This window comes from Geospiza fortis, unplaced genomic scaffold, assembly GCF_000277835.1.
Source record: "Geospiza fortis unplaced genomic scaffold, GeoFor_1.0 scaffold24, whole genome shotgun sequence".
Lineage (NCBI taxonomy): Eukaryota > Metazoa > Chordata > Aves > Passeriformes > Thraupidae > Geospiza > Geospiza fortis.
The window spans coordinates 889,610-910,069 of record NW_005054432.1 but is presented as its reverse complement, the minus strand read 5'-3'; the positions used below and the strand labels follow the sequence as shown (position 1 = coordinate 910,069).

General features: G+C 39.2%; 1 protein-coding gene across 3 annotated transcripts in view; it reads right to left on the bottom strand.

Annotated features, from left to right (window-relative positions):
- Positions 1 to 20,460, bottom strand: part of NRIP1 (nuclear receptor interacting protein 1) — a 66,517-nt gene that overhangs the window by 10,757 nt on the left and 35,300 nt on the right. The window contains exon 2 of one of the 3 annotated variants that reach the window (XM_031061926.1): positions 12,277 to 12,325. The exons of 1 other annotated variant lie outside the window; for it this stretch is intronic. The gene's annotated coding sequence lies outside the window, so the exon portion shown is untranslated. Of the gene's footprint in view, positions 1 to 12,076; positions 12,107 to 12,276; positions 12,326 to 20,460 lie in introns of those variants that run through there. One more of the 3 variants, XM_005427003.2, reaches the window with a different exon arrangement.

The following is a 20,460-nucleotide window of genomic DNA, read 5'->3' as shown; positions in this document are numbered from 1 at the left end:
TTGCATTGAAGACAATAAAATTGAAATTCTGTCAGGATTTCTGACTATCTGGTAAAAGCAAGGCTTACAGGACACCTTTAAGATACAGTCCCAAACAAATGCACCATTAAGCCAATGTTCAGTACAACTTTACTCACTACACCTTTGGGTAATTCAAAAAAGACAACACATTTATGGAAATCCCTCAGGTACTCCAAAAGTCTCCTTCGGGAGATGACACTTGTAGCCAGTACAGTATATATACAATAACTCTTCTAAGAAGTGTTCTGCCACCTTATTAATTTTTTATTTTATTTTAATTACCCAGTGCTAGGGAAATACTGATAAATTTAATGAAATTGGGTTACTGCAAAGAAGCTTCTTTAAAGATAATGAAATCTGGAAAGCACTTAACACATTAGAACAGGACGTCAGAAATCCTTTTAAAAAGCCTCTTCTGATTTAGTGCTGTAACAGATATTACAGTGTTAAAATCTCACATGACAATGTCCATCTGAGGTGTAGTCATGACAAATCCAAGCCAGCTTTGGAAATTAATGCTCAGCAGGACACTAAGGCAACCATTCAGCTACCTTCTAAATACATTCAAACTGCACAAAAGAACTTCCCAGGACCCACTGAAATGTTAGTATTTTTTCTTTAAATTAAATATTTAGGAAATTACCAGAGCAGTGCTAAGGAAAAAGAAAAGAAAGTTAAAAGGCAGAAGAGAGAGAAAGGAGAAGTCATATATGAGCAAATTTCTTATTTCCCAGCAAGGGCTGAAGCAACTGCTAAGATCTATGACTCTCTAGACCCAAATATGCTATTTAATTACTATGACAAAATAAAATGGTAAGTTCATGTGCTTTCCTGACCATGACTACTCTAAATGCACTCTTTTTTTTTTTGTCACTTCTACTATTTTCTCCCAGACTTCTGTACCATGAGAAATAAACCACCTGATTGTTGTGCAGAACCTCCAGGAGCACCAACCCAGCTCATGAAGCCTCCTGTTTACCCAGACAAAACTAAAGCAGCAGCAGAATCCAGAGCACAAATGCTGTACCCTGGTCAGACCCTCCCCAAGTGAGGCACACCATGAGAAATCAGCTCTTCAGCCTTTTAAAGTGTGCCTAAGGAGAAACTGTAGGCAGTATAGGGAAAATACGGGAATATTAAAATGTTCACTGAACTGCATACGCCCATAAAATTAATTCCACTTTTGCAGTTGTTGAAGTTTTTCTTTGTTTATTTGCAAAATACAAATATATTTATTCAGCACAAAGATTTTAAAGGAGTAATAACAACAAACTTTCCGATCCTTTGCTTACTATATATTACTGCTGCAAAAGATAATGAAATCTGAGAACACAGCTTCTAATATGCTAAAGCACAACAGAACCAATTGCTTTTTGCTCCTGAATATTTGATTTTGATTTTTAATGAATTCTTTGAATGAATGAAAACGTCAACTGCAAACCTAACTGATACTCTAAATAAACAGCAGACTTTTCGTTCAGCACTAGATATTTCCTGCCATTTTAGAAATTCTAGACAGTTTAGAATTGAACTAGCAAAACCACATTTGTAAGACATTTTCCCAATATCTCAAACTCGCATTTGCAGTTAAATCCTTTTGCTAAATGGAACAGAGAGCCACAGTAAATTAACAACACTAGACTAACATTATTTGAGTACGAGAGTTACATAATCTATTAGGTAATTCAAAAAACTTGGTATTATCAAGGTGTCTTCTTCTGCAGTTTCAGTTCAAGATCATAGGAAAAAATCTTACAGAAACCATTAAGGTATTCATTTAGGAAACTGGCAATGGCTAGCAGATTGCCCACATGAACATTTATTAGAAGACACATTACCCAAACTCATGCACATTGTTAGAATGATTAATAGAGGTGGAGATTACTATATGTTCACACAGATAAAACATTTTTATTAACTACATTTCAGAGTTCTTTCATGACGATTAAACTCCTGTAGCAATTTTATGTTCCATTTTTAAGTTGGGATGAATAAAAACATGCATTTGTAAAGCTAAAATCAGACTGGTCTGAGAAATAAAAATCTTCAGTTATTTAATAAATTGGTGTTCTAATGCTTAGCTACTACTGGAAGAGCCAGAAAAAGCCTCTTACCAGCTTCACTGAGTTCCTATTCTCATATTCCCAAGTGTAAAGGCTCCAGCCCACCACATCAGCCAATGGCCCAGACTGTCATTTTAATTATTACAGATTTGAGGAATGCAGTACAGTGATTACAGCGGCAGCTTGGGATCCAGGGGTCCAATTACTCACTGTGCTGCAGACAGGCTGTCTGACTTCTGGTTTTACTTCTGTTTTCCCAGATGGAGTAATAATAGATGAGAACTTCAGAAAGACAATTGAGGATAAATATATTAAAGGCTGTGTGTTACTCAGCAGCTCCAGTACCAGCACTGAGTAAGTATCTAAAACACAGGATTTTAAGTGAGTCCTCATCCTTATGGCTGCCTGTGGTGAAATGCTGAAGAGCACAATGAAATTAGGATCTCAAAAAAAATTCCTAGATGCACTGGGAATTGCAGCAGAATCTTGCAGTCAACTAAGAATGAGTGGGGGTAATGAGACTTGCTGTCCCAGAATTATTTTGTTATTAAGCTCAATTTGCACACCTTTGATTCCAGCAGGAAGGATGCTTTCAGAGAGCTGGTAAAAAATCACTTCAGTCGTCAGTTGGCTCTTTTTGCAAAGGTTCTGAGCAGGGAAACAGCCCTGATCAACAACCCCGGCACCGAATGCACAGAGCTGCACAAGAGCAGGTACTTCAATGGCACTTGAGCACGTGCTTTAAGAGAATCAAGTGTTTAAGTGCTTTGCTTTCCAAAATCCACGCTTTATTTGTGTCAGAAATTTGTTCAGATGAATGGAGCAGCTGAGACCTCTTCACAGTTTTGATTCAGGCAGCCAAGACATTTTGAAGGTTCCCTTTGCATATGTAATTTGGAAAACGACAAAAGAAAAAAAAAAGAAAGAAAGAAAGAAAGAAAGGGAGAAATGATCAGATGGGGGAGCAAAACTCAGCAATAAGTGGGTGAATTCTCCCACAGCTGCACTCTAAAGAACTTGGGAATCCAGAAGCGTTTTTTTCCACAACTAATTCATTTAAATGAAATGAATCAGGCTCCTCTCCTACAACTGCAGGGTATCAGTTTGAGAAAGCAAAAATAAGCTTCTTCCCAGGAGCTTGGCACATTATTCACTGCTCCTAGGCCTTCTGACTGACTCCAAAAGACATTTTAAACATGGGAAGGATAGCCTATCCCTTTCAGACAGCTCAGGCAGGAGAGGGCACATGAGGAATCGTGTTGCTGGCAGGAGCTCCTGCTGCTGCCAGGAATTCTGAAGAGGCTCCCGAGACTGTGACCCCACCAGGGCTGGCATTCCCCATCCCGAGCTGGGGCTGTTCCCTCCAGGCTGGCACGGAGCACAAGACAGCACCGCTCCCTCTGTGAAACACCCCTTGGATAATGCAGGATTAGCAGCAGCCACGGCTTCCCGGCCAAATTCTGCACGAGCACGGCAATGGAAAAGCCTTTCCCCTGTGTTTTGTTAAGCTGAGTGCTGCCAAACCCAGCCCCAGCCTGACTAAGTTTTAGACAACAGAAAGAGGTGTTTTCTTCACGATGGGGATGGGGCAGCAGTGGGACAGGGTGTGTAGAAGGGATCAGACCCAAACCAGCCTGATCAAAACCTTCTGATTATTTTAGCAGTTTCAGTAACAGCATTTGGAAAAATACTAGAGCAAACAAATTCCGTAACAGATGATGAAACAGTTCAAAAGGATGCAATATCTACTGTTTTACGAAAATCCTAAGTAACTGAATTGCAGTTTACCTACAAATCCTAAGTAATTTAATACTTAAGTCACACAAAATAGACAGAAACACAGAATCAAGAGCACAGCAGGCACAAGACACAGTTTTTCCTCTGAGAACAAGACCTGACAGACCACTGGACTGAAATGTTAGTAAACCAGCAACTGAGTCGGGAAGAAAAGACCCCAACAGTTCTCGTGGTAGAGCCTAGATTTACTCCAGCTTTTAAGAGACCACTAAAACGTAAATGCTGATTACTCTCGTTGTTAATCGTGGTGCCAGAGGCATATAAGGAAAGGGAGGCTGTTCCTACACATTCCATTTGGGGTGTGGAAAGGGGGATTCAGTCACTTCATCTCAAGTGTCCCTCCACTCCTCAGATTTCACATGGGATTCTCCAGTGCGGGAATCTGTGACTCACTCAGACCATGGAACACCACCCCATGACAACCAGGAGCAGCTTTGGCGTAGTATGTAATATATATCAAGGGGGAACACGACATTTCCAGCGTGTGCTGGAAGGAGGTGTGGAAATGTCAGGGAGATTTCCATACCCATGCAGAGGGGGCTGCCTGGGCAGGTGGTGAGGCGAGGCTGCACACCCTGCCAGGACAGACACGCAAGGAGGAACGCCTCAAACTCTGTGAAAAAGCTTTGCCCTGTGGGAAACACAAACTCTGAGCACTGCTGGCTACACTGAGACTCATCCAATTGCTGGCTCTCAACCCATCTTCTAGATCGTGGTGCACAGCTTGCAGAAAGCCACAGTCAGACATTTCTCCCTAAATTACATGTGGGTTTTGTCTCTTACTCCATAAACCTACCAGTAAGGAATGGAAAAGAAACTGAAAATGAAAATAAAAAGCCCTAACAAAAAGCCAAACCAACCAAGCAAAACTCTATCATAGAAATAAAAAAAAACAACTCTCATCCAACATAATCCCAAACCCAATGAAACTCCCAAAAGAGATGAAGTACACGTGAAGAAGGAAATGGGGAGCAGACAATTGCCATGAAAGCTGAGTTTGTGAAAGCTTTAGTAGCAGCTCTCCAAGGTTTACAAGTACACTTAAGCACCACATACAGCTTAATCCAAATGTGGCCTGCTTGTCAAAACCTCCTGCTGCAAAGTTCAGAGATGAAACACGTGTGGCCATTTTTCATGCTGTGACACTCTTCAAACAATAGCTCAGCCTACCTTGCGTATTTCTTATTCTAACAAGTACAAGAACAGAGCACCACAGAAATAATCATTGTTAGATACAGAACACTCCAAACTGTTCATATAACTTATTATTCACCAGGTGTTTCACAGACATTTCAGTCAATTCCTTACCCAGACTAACATACATATATTTGTTCTTACAAATACTACTGGAGGAATATTTATATTTTGTTCTCTCATGGCAGTGTAAAGGACATCTTGGAGCTCACTTGTTGATTATGGCCTGCTAACACTCTAGGCATGAACTTAGAAACACACTCTCTGCCAAGTCTTTGCTAATCGTAAGGAATGAGGAAGATCAGACATTCAACCTAGGGACACCACCTGTGAAGGAAGCAAGTATTTGACACCTAAACCTGTCCCATTATTCACTGCTCAATGGTCTTCTGCTGCTGAAAACCAGAAGGGCAGAAACTAAAAGGTAATGCAGAGAAGTTACACCCCCATCACACATCCATTAAGGACAGGGATCCAGAAATAGCATGTATCACTGAATCTCAACTAACGTGGGAAAGGGTGTTGTTCCAAGCTCAGAAATAGTGAGCAGAAAGGCTTTTGGTTAATTGAGTCTTCTTGTTCAAGAGGCCAAGAGCAAAAAACACACAAAAATCTATACAAAGACTTGTTTTCAGAACAGAGGAGGACAATATACAACAGAATGGACAGAGGATGCACCTTTCCAGTGTTTGGTAAACCACTTGCCTATAAATAAGCAATTAAAAGGAAACTCAAACACATTGCCATTCCCTCTGACACCTACAAAACCAAATCACTGATTATGCATTTAACTCTACATCAACTCCCCAGGAATGAAGTGTGATTAATATACACTGAAGAAATCAATGTCCTCTCCTGGGTAATGCTTTTGAGTTATGATCAATGCATGCAGATAATGCATTTCCACACAACTCTGACCTCCTGTTTGTTGGAGGGATCTAAAGATACAGGCATTTACTGACAGCAGTGCACTGAAACGGTGTATTTCTTGGAATAACTATGTTAGGTGGTTTGGCATATGTTAAGTCACTTTATGTTATTTTAACCAAGAATGGGTTTCAGATGTCAGAGTGCAACAAAGGACTAAAAAGTAATGCACAGTATTTTATTGACAGTAATAGCTGTGTTTCACTTGGGACCAACCATTTCATGGTTATGAATGAAAGCCACTTCGTAGACTTCTCAACAGAATTGGTTTCAGCTAACTGAACACAAATACACAGGAATTCCAGGCAAGGTGAAATACAGGATCACAGTCACATGGCATTCAACTATATGTAAAACCCCCACAAATCCATGTTAGAGACCCAGATGATTTGTGGTTTGGATTTGTTTTTTTTTTTAACTGAGTGTAGGGGACACTACAGCTTCTGTTGTAATAGGAGATTTCAGCTAATTGTGGATGATGTTTACAAAGGTTGTTGTGGGCATAGAAAAGGTTCATATACCTACATTTAAGTGTGAAAGGAAAAATCTGCATTAGCAAGATGGTGTCTACTAGCTCAGTTCAAATAATTTTTTCCTCTCCAAAACAGCAATAAAGCCAAGCAAAATTCAAAATAAAATTAAGAACCAGCTTTAGTGAAACCTTGGGAGAAGAGGCTTACAACATCCTGTAAAGACAAAAGGACAGAGTCCTTATCACGATGCCAGAGTTAATCTAAAAACATTCACAGCATAAATCCCTAAATAAAATGTTAAAAGGACTTGGTCACATAGATGTATACAGACGATCATCTGACCCTCACACATAAAGAACAGGACCTCACCTCTAGCCATGAGTCAAATGAGAACAATTAAAATACCAACTTAACTCAAAACCAGTGAAAATAACATTTACTGCCACAAAGGCACAGCAAAAACAATGGATAGCTGGTAAGGGGAAGTGTTTAACTATCCCTCACTGTAAGGACATACACTTTGAAATAATTTCCCAAAGTTTATGCTAATAATGGTGCCATGCATTTCAAGAAGATAATATGCCATCACAAATCTGTGGAAAGGAAACATTTTATGTCTGTTTTTAATGAGTTCTTCATGGAGAAAACAATTGCAATAGCAAAAAAAATAGTTACTTATTATTATTGCTTGTTCCATTACTGTCAGGAGAATTAAAGCAGATGCTTATGTCAAATAAAAAAGTATAAAACAAAGTAACATAGATGTGTGACTGATTTTAGAAGAAAGCATGTGATTTTCTACATAAAATAACATTACCCCAGAAATAAAAGACTTGTTAAAAATAAATCTATTACTCCATACTTGCACACGAGTATTAGCTAATTTGGGACCCTATTTCACAATGCCCCTGAAACCAACAACCTCACTAAGGCTCTATGAACCCATGTGCCCAAAGTGCCAGCGTTACACCAACCAACTCCGCTGCCCTGTTTGCTCGTGTTCAAAATAAGGGCTGTGCTCAAGACTCTGCAGAGTGCACGTGGCACAAAGCTCCTGCAAGGCATGCCAGACTGAGGACATTGTCACAGTCCAAAGAACCCCCAAAGCTCCTGCCAAGGGTCTGTTTTTGCAGTTCTCCCTGTGGGAACACAGGATTACAAGTGGCATGAGGCAGGACAAAGAGCAGGGACTACTTTCAGTGCTGAACCTCACTCAATGCCAAACCTAAGCACAGCCACTGGTGAGATGGTTGGAGAGAAAACCCCACCTCCAGGCAGAAGGCCCGTGCTGAATTTAGAAGAGTTTATTGGTGAGCTAAAGATGTCTTTGTAAAAACCATCTCCCAAGAACAACAAAGTCAATGTCTTCAAACCCACTGAAATTTTAAAAGATGACTGAAAATTTAACTGACCCAAATATTTTAATTTTTGTATTTTACTAAGGTATCCTGTGAAGCTGGAGTATAAATCCTATTAAACTGAACTTAGTTTGTCCATCCCTAAAATAGATTTGACATACAAACACAAACACAAGGTCAAGGTCATAGATCAGCACGAAAGATTACAAAGAGGACTGATGTAAGAGCTGGCATTTGATCAAAGCTCCTGGATGTATCTTTTTTTTTTAGCAGACTTACCAGAAATACCACTACACTTCGTTTTCTTCACATTGGTACATTGCATGCTTTAAGCATTCCCTGCATTTAAGAGCAGCTGCTTTGTCCTTATTTATTTTGATAAGAGCTATTAGGCAGCACAGCAAATAAACTAAGGAAAAGCTCTTATGTTAAATGAAAAGGAAGTGAAAGACACTTTTTGCCATCCTTTTCACTCTATTCAGCCATTGCTAATACACATAAAATTACAAATCTAAAAGGAAAACCCACTCAAACATGTAGCAAGACCAGTGCTAAAGAATCAGGACCTCAGGTTTTAACTTGAAGCAATTCAAGACACTTATCATATATAACAATTGTATATTTGGATGTGCACTTCCAAGCACAACACTTGATTATTTATCCTAATTATCTGTGTGCACAGCATATATTTCTCAATTAACAAAAAAAACCAACCCTCAAGGTCTGTGCAGAACACAATCAAACTAACCTCTTCTGTAATCAGGACAACATTTACCTCCTAGAAAGCCTCTCTAATGCTGAAGGCTGAGTAAGTGAGCAGATTAAACACAGTAGCAACAGTTGAAAGACTCATTAAAACTCACTGCTGAAAATAGTCAGCAATGAAAGTCATTTACTGATCTATCCATCCATCCATCCATCCACGCACTGATACATTCTCCAAGCTTTAAACACATGCAGGAGAGTATTCAGCTTACAGGTCACGTCTACCACACGCACCCTCCTGACGCCTGAACCCGAGGAAGAGGTGTCTTGGGTGACACCATGGCATTCAAAGCTGCATTGCTGCCACAAAGTTTAGATGCTCATTGCAATAGGCAGTAATTTAAAGAACAGTGTGGCTTGTACCACCACTTTCAACACCAGCACTGCTCTGATGTTAGTCTAGACACAAGTGGGAGCAATTTATATTTAGACAGAGAGATATGTCTATAACTAGGACTGCCTGTGTTAATATTAAAGGTTTTACTGGAATCCATTTGGGGTGACCTGCATAGCTCACTAGTATGTGGGCATCTTGCACATTGCCAGTAAAACCTTCATGCCATCACATACCCTCCTGCACCTTGTTTCAGCTATTTAACTTTTGTTTACTCATTTTCTTCCATTTTTGCAGAGGTAGTACATTTGCAGCTCTCTACCTCTATGACTGGGTTGTCTCAGCTACTAATGAAAAGGCCTCGAATGAAAAAAAAAGGTGGAAAAAAAAGGTTTAAAAACTTGTCTCCTTTTTGAAAATATCCTTCACAAGAATTAGGTTGTCACCCTTTTAAGGTATAGCACTGCCTGAGCTACTAGGGCCAGATACAAATCACTCCTGGAGCCTGGGATGCCAGCTTCTCAGCACTGTGGTATAGGTGCTTTTAACTCTCACAGTGATTCATCAGACCTTAAAACAGTCACTGGTTTAAGATCAAATTGATTTAAGTTGCAGACCTCAGGGCAGTACAATTCTGGTCTTCCTTAGTCCCCCTTTTGTAAGCGCTTTCAGCAAAATGGGAGAAAAGGGGAGGTTAGTTATTTTTTTTTCCAAGCAGAATTTTTATCCTGCCTACTTTGTGAAAAGCTGATAAAGCTTCTCACTGCATTGAAGAGTTAGAAAGGGAAAAATAAATGAAAGTAAATCAGACAATGATTACAACAAACCAGCAAAAGATCCTTCCACATCCACAAATCAGCAGCTTACTCTGAGAACCAAGCACATGAAAATGTGTATATAGGACATTTCACAACTAAAAACATTTTAGGAAACACATCATTATTAGCAGTACAGCTGCCCAAAATGTGAAACCCTACAGCAAGTTTATTTGGAGTCACATAGCCTTTTAAAGTTTACAAACACATGAAAAAGCCTTTGCTTTAACTGAGCTGCATTACAGTGAGTACCTGTTCATTCAGTGTTATGGCAAGTCTTCTCTCAAGCTTACACTATAAAAACCCTCTTTAATCTTCACAACCAAACCTTTGATAAAACAAGTCAGCAGCCATTGTGGGTTTGGGGTTTTTTCCTTTTAAACACAAGCTCACACTCTTTACACACAAAACCTGCAGAAGGAAGAGGTTTCTGCTTGTTCTGAACTTTGGATCAAATCCCCCATTTATCGAGCAGCAGGGATGTGCAGGCTGCTGTCAGTAGCCAGTGGCACTTTTGGCTGTGACACCATGTAGAAAATATCTGCAAGCCAGTTCTTATCCATCCTCTTTGGAGAGCTGGAACAGGCATCTTTCCACACAGTGATCCAAATGGAAAGCACTTCAAGGGTGCTGTCTTTTAAAAGGGGTAATGACAAACAGGAGCAAACAACCAGCCAATACAGCAACAACAATAAATATCACAGCTGGCAAAAAGTATTTCTGGTCAATTTAGTAGTCAACAAGAGTCCACAACAATGGATTCTGTTGAAAGACTGGATGGCTATCAAGCCCCAATTCTGTAAAGGTACAATTTTTTACTTATTTTTTAGAAAAATTATTGTCCACAGTTACATTTACATGTGTGAAACGTCAAATAAATTTCTAAAAATCTTAAAACACCCTATTGATGAACAGTGTAGTAATAAATTGTTGAACTTCGTACTTCCTCTTTACTTACTTATTTTCCCTGACGTAAGTACACCTATGAATTTTAATTGGACAATAAAATAATGGCAAAGTTATGCACACATGCAGATCTGTGCATGAGAGAGGCCTCTAAATGATTCAAGAAATATTAAAGTTACAGACATATGCACAGGACTGAGGGGTATCTACCATGCTAAAACCCAGTAACACATCACCAGTTTAAGCATTGTGACTACTAAAAGCAAATTAGTTAACATTTAAACACATTTCGGTGTTCTTTTATCGTTCAGGACACAGCACAGGATTTCCAAGATGTGCAACATCAGTTATCCCAGAGTTCCCATTCCTCAAGCTGTTCAACACACAGCAACCATTGCAGGTGATTTGGTTTCCCACATGCTGGAAGTCTGGTATCGATTTATCATCAAATAAAATTTGTAGCAATGAAAGGCAGTGGGAGGTAGGTGGTGAATTTCTCTCTGCAAATCTTGTCTCAGCCTTGGGGGAAATAGCTCAAAATTACAGTTTTAATTTATTCACTTGATGAGTACTGAAGGAATGCGGTGAGAGTGGGGGAAGTTGTCATAACAAAAGCTCTAAAAGTCAAGAATCTAGCAAAAAACAGGTGAAACTGCACCAAAGTAGCTGAAGCCATGTATGATGTAGTATAAAGTCATTATCTGAGAGTTATTATCTATAACCCAACTCTATGGATTCAGCTGATCAGCTATGTATTATTTCCAGTTTACCTTGCCATAACAGAGACTTGGACATGGCTGACAGGTCACAACCCATGCTCTCTGTGTTATATAAAGCCATCTTTCCTTGATGTAACTGGAAGAGTCATTTCCCTGCTCAATGTAACATCAATAACTCCAGTGTTTTCTAAATCAATATATAGGAAGGCCTGTCAATAACCTGAAGGTAATTTTAACTGACTGCCTGCATTATTACTAAAGCACATTTTTTTTTGTTTCTTTTCTTTTTCAGTCTATACATAATCTTGCTAAAGAAGGATAGCTTTGTTCAAATTCTTTTGCTCAATTTCATCAGTGAGTGAGACCAAAAGAACTCAAATGAACACATTAATGTGATTTCATTCAGGAGCAGTTAAGACTTGTGAGTACCTGCAGAATCTTACAGAACCACAAACAACTCCCAAATACCAAATAAATGCTGAAGCAAATCATATTGGAAAGGGAGATAAAAGCCAAAGAGGGCAACAAAGGAATACCAGAGTGAAAAAACCCATAAAAAACCCACAACCCGAAACATTTTCTCAAAGGGACTTAATGCTCTTAAAAGCATACAATTAAAAATCCATTTGTTGAGAAAAAGCCAGAAGTTCTGGTGGGCAGGTGAGCATGTCTTCAGCCTCTCAGGAAACTTAGCAGATTGTTACCTCAGCACCCTAGTTAGCAATGTCAGGAGAATGAGATCAGGACTATACAGGGATGTGAAATGAGCCATCTTCTGACTGGGAATTCCTGAGAGGGATAAAGACCAAAGTGAGTGTGAATGACATATAGTTAACACTCCATGTCTAGGGTGAGAAAAAATACAGGTTAATAAACTTTTCAAGTTCAGGGAAGAAACTCATACCTTTCAAATGTCAATGCAGGATCTTTGTGACTCTGGTTTTCACTCCTCCCTGCCAAAAATAAATACATTATAATCAGGATGTAGAAACTTACGGTGAAAAATAATTCTATTTCTACAGTAACAGGAAAGTAATTTTGTTAATTCAGTATCAGCTCACAAAAGGGAGCCTGTCTTACTTCTTAACAGGATATAAACAGATTAATATAAAGTTTTCCCCAAAAGCTGGTTATTCTTGTGGTTGATTTGTGAGAGTATCAGAACTTGACAAATGAAGCTGAGCTGAGCAAGCTGGTAAAGGTAACCTGCCAGGAGAGAGGGGACAGCTCTCTTTGTCTGGTTAATACTACCCACTTTGTAAAAAAAAGCTGTCGTCAGGAGATTATCTTTATTCTAACACTATCCATTTATTCCCACTATCCATTTACCCACCATGACAAAAAAAAAGGCCCAAACAAACAACCAAAATGAAACCAGGAACACACAACACACCCATGGTACTGCATTCTGCTTCTCTAGAATCTTACTCATTGTCTCCTGCTCTCATCATTACCCTCATTCAATCTTCCCTCAGCTCCCCACTTCCACAATCCACACTTGTGTAGCATTAATGACATCCAAAGACCATTCCACACCACACAAAACACAGCTGTTATTGTAATCTTTCCCCTGAAGACACCCTGCTCATATAACCCTCTATTTTAACTTTTCAATTGTTTTCCTCTTGCTCTAGATTAAGTTTAGAATTTCTCATCTGAATTCTACAAACATTCATAACTTTCATTTCTATCCACATAACCTAACCACTTATTGTGTCCCTTTTCCTTACCCTTTTGTTTCTACAAACACTCTTTTGTACTGTAATACTCAGGCACCTCTCACACAGGAAATTCCATTACACTTCTGCACTGCTCCCCAGGCAAAGATCATCTACACTCTGGAGGCTCTTTCTTCCTCTCCTCCAGCAGTAAATTACCAGAGCAAAAATTAATCCAAATCCACCAAAATAACCCCCTGCAAGACCACAAGCCAAAACACAAATGATAAATGTTGCTTGCCCTTCCTCACAGACTTGTTTGTTCCCTTTTCCTCATCATAGCCTATATGAAGTTTAAAATAAATACATCTGCACCTGTGAGATGCTGACAAGTTCAGCTGGACAGCAATTAAATGAAGCCCTAGAGCAACACTGGCCTCCAAAATAAGTGTTTTCTCTTCCTCTTACAGAAGAAAAAAATGCATTTATTGGTTTTGCAGTACAACAATATGTGCTGCTGTAATAACAGTTTTCACCCAATACCTTTCTTTTACTACGTATGATTGGAAGGGAAGTAAAGAATGATATACCCTAAAAGATCAACAGAACACAAAGACTAATGATAGGAAGAAAAGGGTACAAAAGCCTAAAATATAATGTAGAAAGGCTAAAATATAGCATCAAAGGGCTCCCCTTCTCTTGAGCTGCTACTTTTAAAAAGTCTAGTGAAAGCTCTTTCACTTCTCCAGCGGGTACAATGACAATATCCCTACCCTGATGCAATCTGCTCTCACTTCAGAGGGCACAGAGGCAAGAAAGAGAAGAGAGTGAAAAAATACTGCTCCTAGGAAAGAAAGGAGATACTTCTTTTCAGAGAGACCAAAACTACTTACTTACTTTTAATCATGACAACAAACAATGGCATGGATGAGGAAACTTTTGAGGAGCAAGGTGAAGGCTGGGGGAGCACCTAAGCATAAACCCAGACCTCCTCCAATGAAACCAAGGAAGTTTTCTGTGTCCCAGCTGCCTTCATCAAATACACTCCCCAGCCCAAACAGCAGACTTAATACTGCAAGTTTCCATTTTTTTTTAAACATAATTTCTCCACCTCAAACCAGAGTGGTTTGATTTACTGGGTCTACGTCTGAATTCTGTTTTACTGCAAATAAAATGTAACCCTTGCTTCCAAAGTCACCTCAGTATCTCTCTAGTAAATCACATACACCAGAGCTTGCTCATAGCACTTTGGAAGGTGAACAGTTTGACTGACCAAGAATAACCTACCAGGATGCAAAATCCACTTGCCTTCTTTATATGCTGCCAGGTTTATGAGAGCAAGTCTGTCTGGGCTTGACATTTGGCATAATTACTAATGTAAAACGTTTTACATTCCTGTAAATTCAGACTACGACCCCAAAGTGCTTACAAACTGAGATGAGATGCAGAGATAATGAAACAGAAAGGAAAGATGTAGGGGAAAAGTAGGTACAAAGAGGAAGAAAGGATCAATGGCAGGAAAGATTGTGAGGCTGTTCAACCTGCCTGACCAGCACGGAGTCCTAAACTATAAAAAATGACAAGCAGAAACATATTAAGGTAGGATACTGCACACTGTAAAACATTACAATCAATTTGCCTCACTAAAATATAAAGCCAGAGATGAAATTCTTGGTAGCCTACGACACCAGCTGTATTTCTCTGTCACGTTACAGGAAGCATTTCCACTGAACTGCAGTAAACTTTGTCACAATGCATATGAATGGAAAGTCCAAAATTTTCAGGGGTTTACACTATTTTTACAGTGATTTTGACCAAAGGAACAAGAGGAAGGACTGGAGGCTCTAAAACATCTTGACTCTAACCTGTTGCTGAAAAACAGGTGGGAGGGAAAAAAGGAGAAAAACCAGTAAATTACTGCGTATCCATCACCACTCAAGACCAAAAAGCTCCACTTATATGGAGGATGGGGGGTAAGATTCTAAAAGAAAGATTAACAGACTTTAAACCATTCTTGCAATTCACTTCCACACGTAAGAGATAAAGCATGCACTGAATGCAACTTATTTTTGCCAGCTGCTCAGTAAGACATGAATGATTCAAGAGCATGGAATAACAAGCAGCTCCTTTTTACTAATATATCTGAAAACATCTTTCTTGTGTTTCCCACGAATTCTTGTATTTCATTTCAGTTACTTTACTTGAAGCAAGTGTATATTTTTCAAGAGCAAGCATGATCCATGTTCCTCACAAATAATAACCAAAAGACAGATAACAGTATTTATGAAGTCTTTCCAGAAAATCCAGATTACTTGATAGGGATTTGTATGCACAATCTTTGCCACTTCAGGTCCTAAAAGCTCCCTTGTTTAACATTTCTTTTTGTATAATTGGCAAACTTGATTATGAGCCTAATTTTTGCATAGTAAAGTTCATCCAGCCAGTTTTAATTTCAAACTGGCTTGCACTCCATCATGACTAGCTGAATGCTACAAAAACCTTTGACATCACAACCTCATAAATCTTGGAGAACAGAAGGAATTTTTGTAGGAGTGGGAAACTGTTGGTAAGATACTCCTTCCACCGCAGACTGTACTCAGTCAGCTGTAACTATGTGCAAGTGTCCACACTTGCAAATTACAAAAACATGCATCTGAACTACCCTTCCATGAAATTATTTTCTCTGGTAAAATGACAGTCACAGGTAGAAAAGCTGAGAAGAAGAAAATGTTTGAAGTTGACCAAGCATCAGGGGCTTTTTTGATGAAATATACAACCACAATTTAAAAACTTAATAACAATACCAATAAAAAAATAATCTTAATGTACTCCACCACCAAGCTGCAGAGTATAAGCAACATCCTAAGTACAGAAAGGAATTCCACAGACCTATCCATTCACTACATGAATCTGGAATTAAAATCCCAAACTATTTTGGATTTGTGTGAACGACAGAATTACATTACATATTGCTTATACATAAACTGAGGTCATTAAAAAACCCCACTCACAAGCAAACTAGCAAGCAAACTAAGAGGCATTTCAGCTACCAAAGACCTGTTTCAATCTGACATCTAAATATCTGATGTTAGATGGCTGCTGCTATTTACAGACTGATCATAGTAATTTCACTCCTCCGTTGTTCACCAGGACCTCTCATTACATGCACCGTGTGGGTCTAAACCATGTTGGAGGCTATTGGGAACTGTCAAAATTGCAAGAAAAGAGAGATTCCATCTTGGAACAAACCAGAACATTTTGGGAACATCCATGAACATATCACAGCAGTGCTTTGGAATATTGCTTCTCTACGCAAGAGGAACAGCGAGAATAGGAGAAGATTAAGCAGCTTGCACAGTAGCACATTAACTCCATATCCACAACAAATAAAGAAACATTTTATGGATTTTGGATGAATTACAAGATACTCTCTCCACAGTTTATGGGTGTTTTGGTTTTTGGGGGTTTTTCCTCAACTGGTGAAACCAAACAACAGTTGGGTACCATAAACTTGAGGAAACAACAGTGCTTACTACTAAAGGAGTAGGAATTGCACACTACAGTGAATGCCTTTCTCTTCCAAAATAAGACAAATTGCTGGCATTCCCATCACTCTCAGGTGGAGATGTATGTCAGCCAAATACTGTAGTATGGGTGTCCCAGTATATGTGCTGAAACAACGTTCTCTCCAACAAAACACCACGTCAGTACCGAAGCAAACATGAATGATGGCATTATGATGAAAAATATAATTCCACCAACTTCCCCTATTTCTCAGGGATCTAACACGAGGAAGCAGTCCTAACAAACTGGGCAAGAACTATTACATGGACCGGAGCTGCAAAAACTACTGCACAGCAGCTCTTCTGATCCACTGACCACTTTCAGTCTCTTTCCTAACCAAGTACAATCAAGTCCTTTCTATCCTGAAGCAAGGGTCTCTCATAGCCAAGTATGTCTGTACACATATCTAAGCACTTCCTGCCCAAAGAGGTCCATTTTTACTTCCTTACTTTAGAAAGCTGTTACAACCTGGCTTTTACCAGTCTAATTCAGCTGCAATACACCCACAGCTCAGATGGACCAGAACACAGGGTGTGCATTCATCCCTGGTTCCACCAGTGAAGAGGCAGAACTGCAGCAGCCTGTGCCAGGAACTGATGCTGCAGCAGCAAGTGAATCCAGACAGACAGATTTTTTTGCATGTGCTTAACTGCTCAGTGGTGCCCAGCCTCTGGAATGCTGAATTACTCTAAGCCTTACTGAGCCTCCTCTGCAAGTCTCCTGAATAACTAGAACTAAGCCTGCACAAACGAGTGTGCTCCCCCTCAGTAATCAATACTAGCATTTTTCCCAATGAGTTTGTACAAACTCAAATTCCAGCTTCAAAAGCTGGAAGTTTCCAAATTGACCAAGGTCAGTCAGTATCTTGGCTCCTATACCTACTCATTTGTAGAACTCACAGATACCTGCCACACTGTTCTCTTTGCCTGAGTGAGAGAAAATGGATCAAGCAGTTGCCAGTGGCTCAAACATCTAAGTCTGGGAGGAGAGGAGGCATCCCCAACCTTCTAATTATCTGACTAATAGTCAGTGCCACCTATGGTTGAGGTTGCAGAAATAAAGATCCAAAGAAGGGAAAAAAAAGGTTTTTGGAACTTTTAACAAGGTTTTATAAATGGCTTCAGAAGAACAGATTACACAAAAAAAACCTACAAATAATTCTCATCTATTCTAGATCATTTACCACTGTTGCACTAGGTAAGGTGCTAGTATCAAAACCAGGTAAGGTGCTAGTATCAAAACCAGGTCCAAATTTTTTATATGATTTTACAACAAAAATATCTTAAAAACACACTGAAAGTTTAAAGTGCAGCTTTCTATTTTCTTATCTTACCACACTTGCCTCCTCAAGTAAAACTCATCTCGTTTTTATTAACAGCTCCATTTCAACTGGGCTCTGTTGCTGCAGATGCTCTGTCCAGTGGTCAGGAAAAAGATGCCAGGGAATATTTCATCACACCTTACAAAATCCTCCCTCATCACCCCAACAAGCTACCAGCAACAGACTATATTTTCTGGGAAAGTTAACCAACACAATAGACACAACAATTCCCTCCAGAGGTTTCGCAGCAGTCTCAGTTCAGCACACAAGGCCATTAATTACTCAACTGCCTTTAGCATTAGCAGGATTCTGGTAGTGACAGCACTGGTGAAGTTAACGCTGCCTTCAGTATCTGCACCAAAAATCTATTTACTTGAAGTTATGCAACACCTCCACTTCCTCTCTTCTTTATTATGGTAGACCATGGTAACAGAGAGAAAAGGGGTGGAGATGGGGAACAAGCATTTCGTAATCTCAAGCAGGGCACAGCCACCTTTCAAAAACAGATCTAATCTGGAATTCACCTCTAAAATCTGCCTAAACTGGTAATAACACTCAAGCACCAACTCTTATTTAAAACTTAGATTAAGTATTTCCAGAGGAAAAGCTGCGTAATACAGGTAACCAATGCTGGAATCAATTGCATACTTCCATTATAAGCAAGAACTGGTTTTAAAATCTGATTTATTTGGTTGGGGTTGTGTTTCGTTTTGGGTTTTCTTCCTCATTCGGCGTCTTCTCCATTGCCCCACCCACAATAGAGGAGTCTACCTCAGGGCAAATAGTATTCCAAAAGTCTCATCAAGATTCTAATGTCATCAGTCATGCTCAATCAGTTAAGTTGGCAACAAAAGTTTCAATTCAAACATCCTTCTACTTTCCATTAACAAAAACCCAAACAAACAAATAAAAAAAAAACCACACCAAAAACCTATGAAAATCACAGGCTACTCAAGCTGATATATGCCATGTCACTAAGAAAATCAAGACAAAATAAAAAATAACACATCATCAGTCCTCTCTTAACTATGATCTGTAGAGTCTAGCTCATATTTCTAATGATACACTGAGAATTGACAAAAAACAAAACAAAATCCCCACAACTCTAAGAACTGGCTCTTCTCAACAGAGGAATTATCACAAGTCCCAAAGCAGTCACAGCAATCTTGACTGGTAAAATGTTTTCAAGGACTTGGATTTAATCACGTCATTTTCTTTTCCTCTGATCATTTATTTAAAGTCATAGGTTGAATTATTTATGAACAAAAGTTAATAGCATTGAAATGCAGTATTGCCCAGTATTTATCTAACACCTTTTTCACAACTCAACCTCCTGTCACCAATTGGTTAAAATCTACAAAAAATGAATACACAATTTGAGATAAGAATTGACCATTTCTATAGCATTACTGCAATTCTCTTCAATACGGTTAAATATGATGAAGTCCCTGGATCCTCCCATCGCTGTGTAAATTGTGCAACTGTTCTTACCAACTTTTTTTTTTCTTACAACATGTGTTTGTGTTAAAAAAAAGTAATTCAGGGGAAGAATAGCTTATTCACAAAATATTTGGTTTGAATAACTAAGTTTTGAGTAATTAGTTGCAACTAAAGTCATCATATTTGAGTCCAAACAGTGACATCACAGACCCTCCGAAATTGGAGGTCTTCAAAATTTTTCTCAGTTGTCAAGAGATCTCAAAGACCAAAAACTTGCATGTATAAGGCTGTACTGACACTCTCTGCAAGGTGTAAAATGGAAGCTCAAGAGTACACTCATATAAATATACCCCACATCCATAAAGTGTTAATCTTAAACCAGCAGTGCTGTATGACAGAAGTAGCTATTACAGAGCATGACTGCTGCTTGGGACATAGAGCGTTTTCCAAGTCCCTCATTTCCTTAAAGCAACTCATTTACTTGTCACCTGCCAGGACAAAGAGTAGAGAGAGGATTTCACAAATACCTCTGTGGCTTGTGCGTGGTGATAACACACCAGGAAAGATAGATTTTCATTTTCTCATCAAGTTATTAGATTAGGTTTACACGCAGATTTAAATGCCCAGGAGGAGTCTGCCACCTGTCCTAAACTTAATTAGTCAGGAATGTCTGCATGACAAGAGCAGATACTTCAGATGTTTTGGAGTGACCACAAGCAAACATCCAAATAATCAGCAACAAAATTTCAGAGATGCCAAGAACGAGCCACTAAGCACAGCCCTCTGTGAAACAGCCTGAATTTTATTAATGGAGTGCTTCATACTTCCCACACAACTGACATCAGCTGAGCATCTGTAAAACCAGAGAATCAACTATGCAAAGTCTACAGCTGGGTTAAGGAAACAAAGAGCCCTAGACATTAAAACAGGGGTGTATATTTACACATTAATAAAGGGGGGGTGGTGTGTGTGTGAGATACGAAGACTCAAATCCTCTCAGACTTTTCCTCAGCTTTGTTCTTGTGCTGTTTATCATAGCAGCATATCTAAGATTTGAAGGTTTTTGTACCTCCCCTAACCCCCTCACAGACTTCCCCCCCCCCCC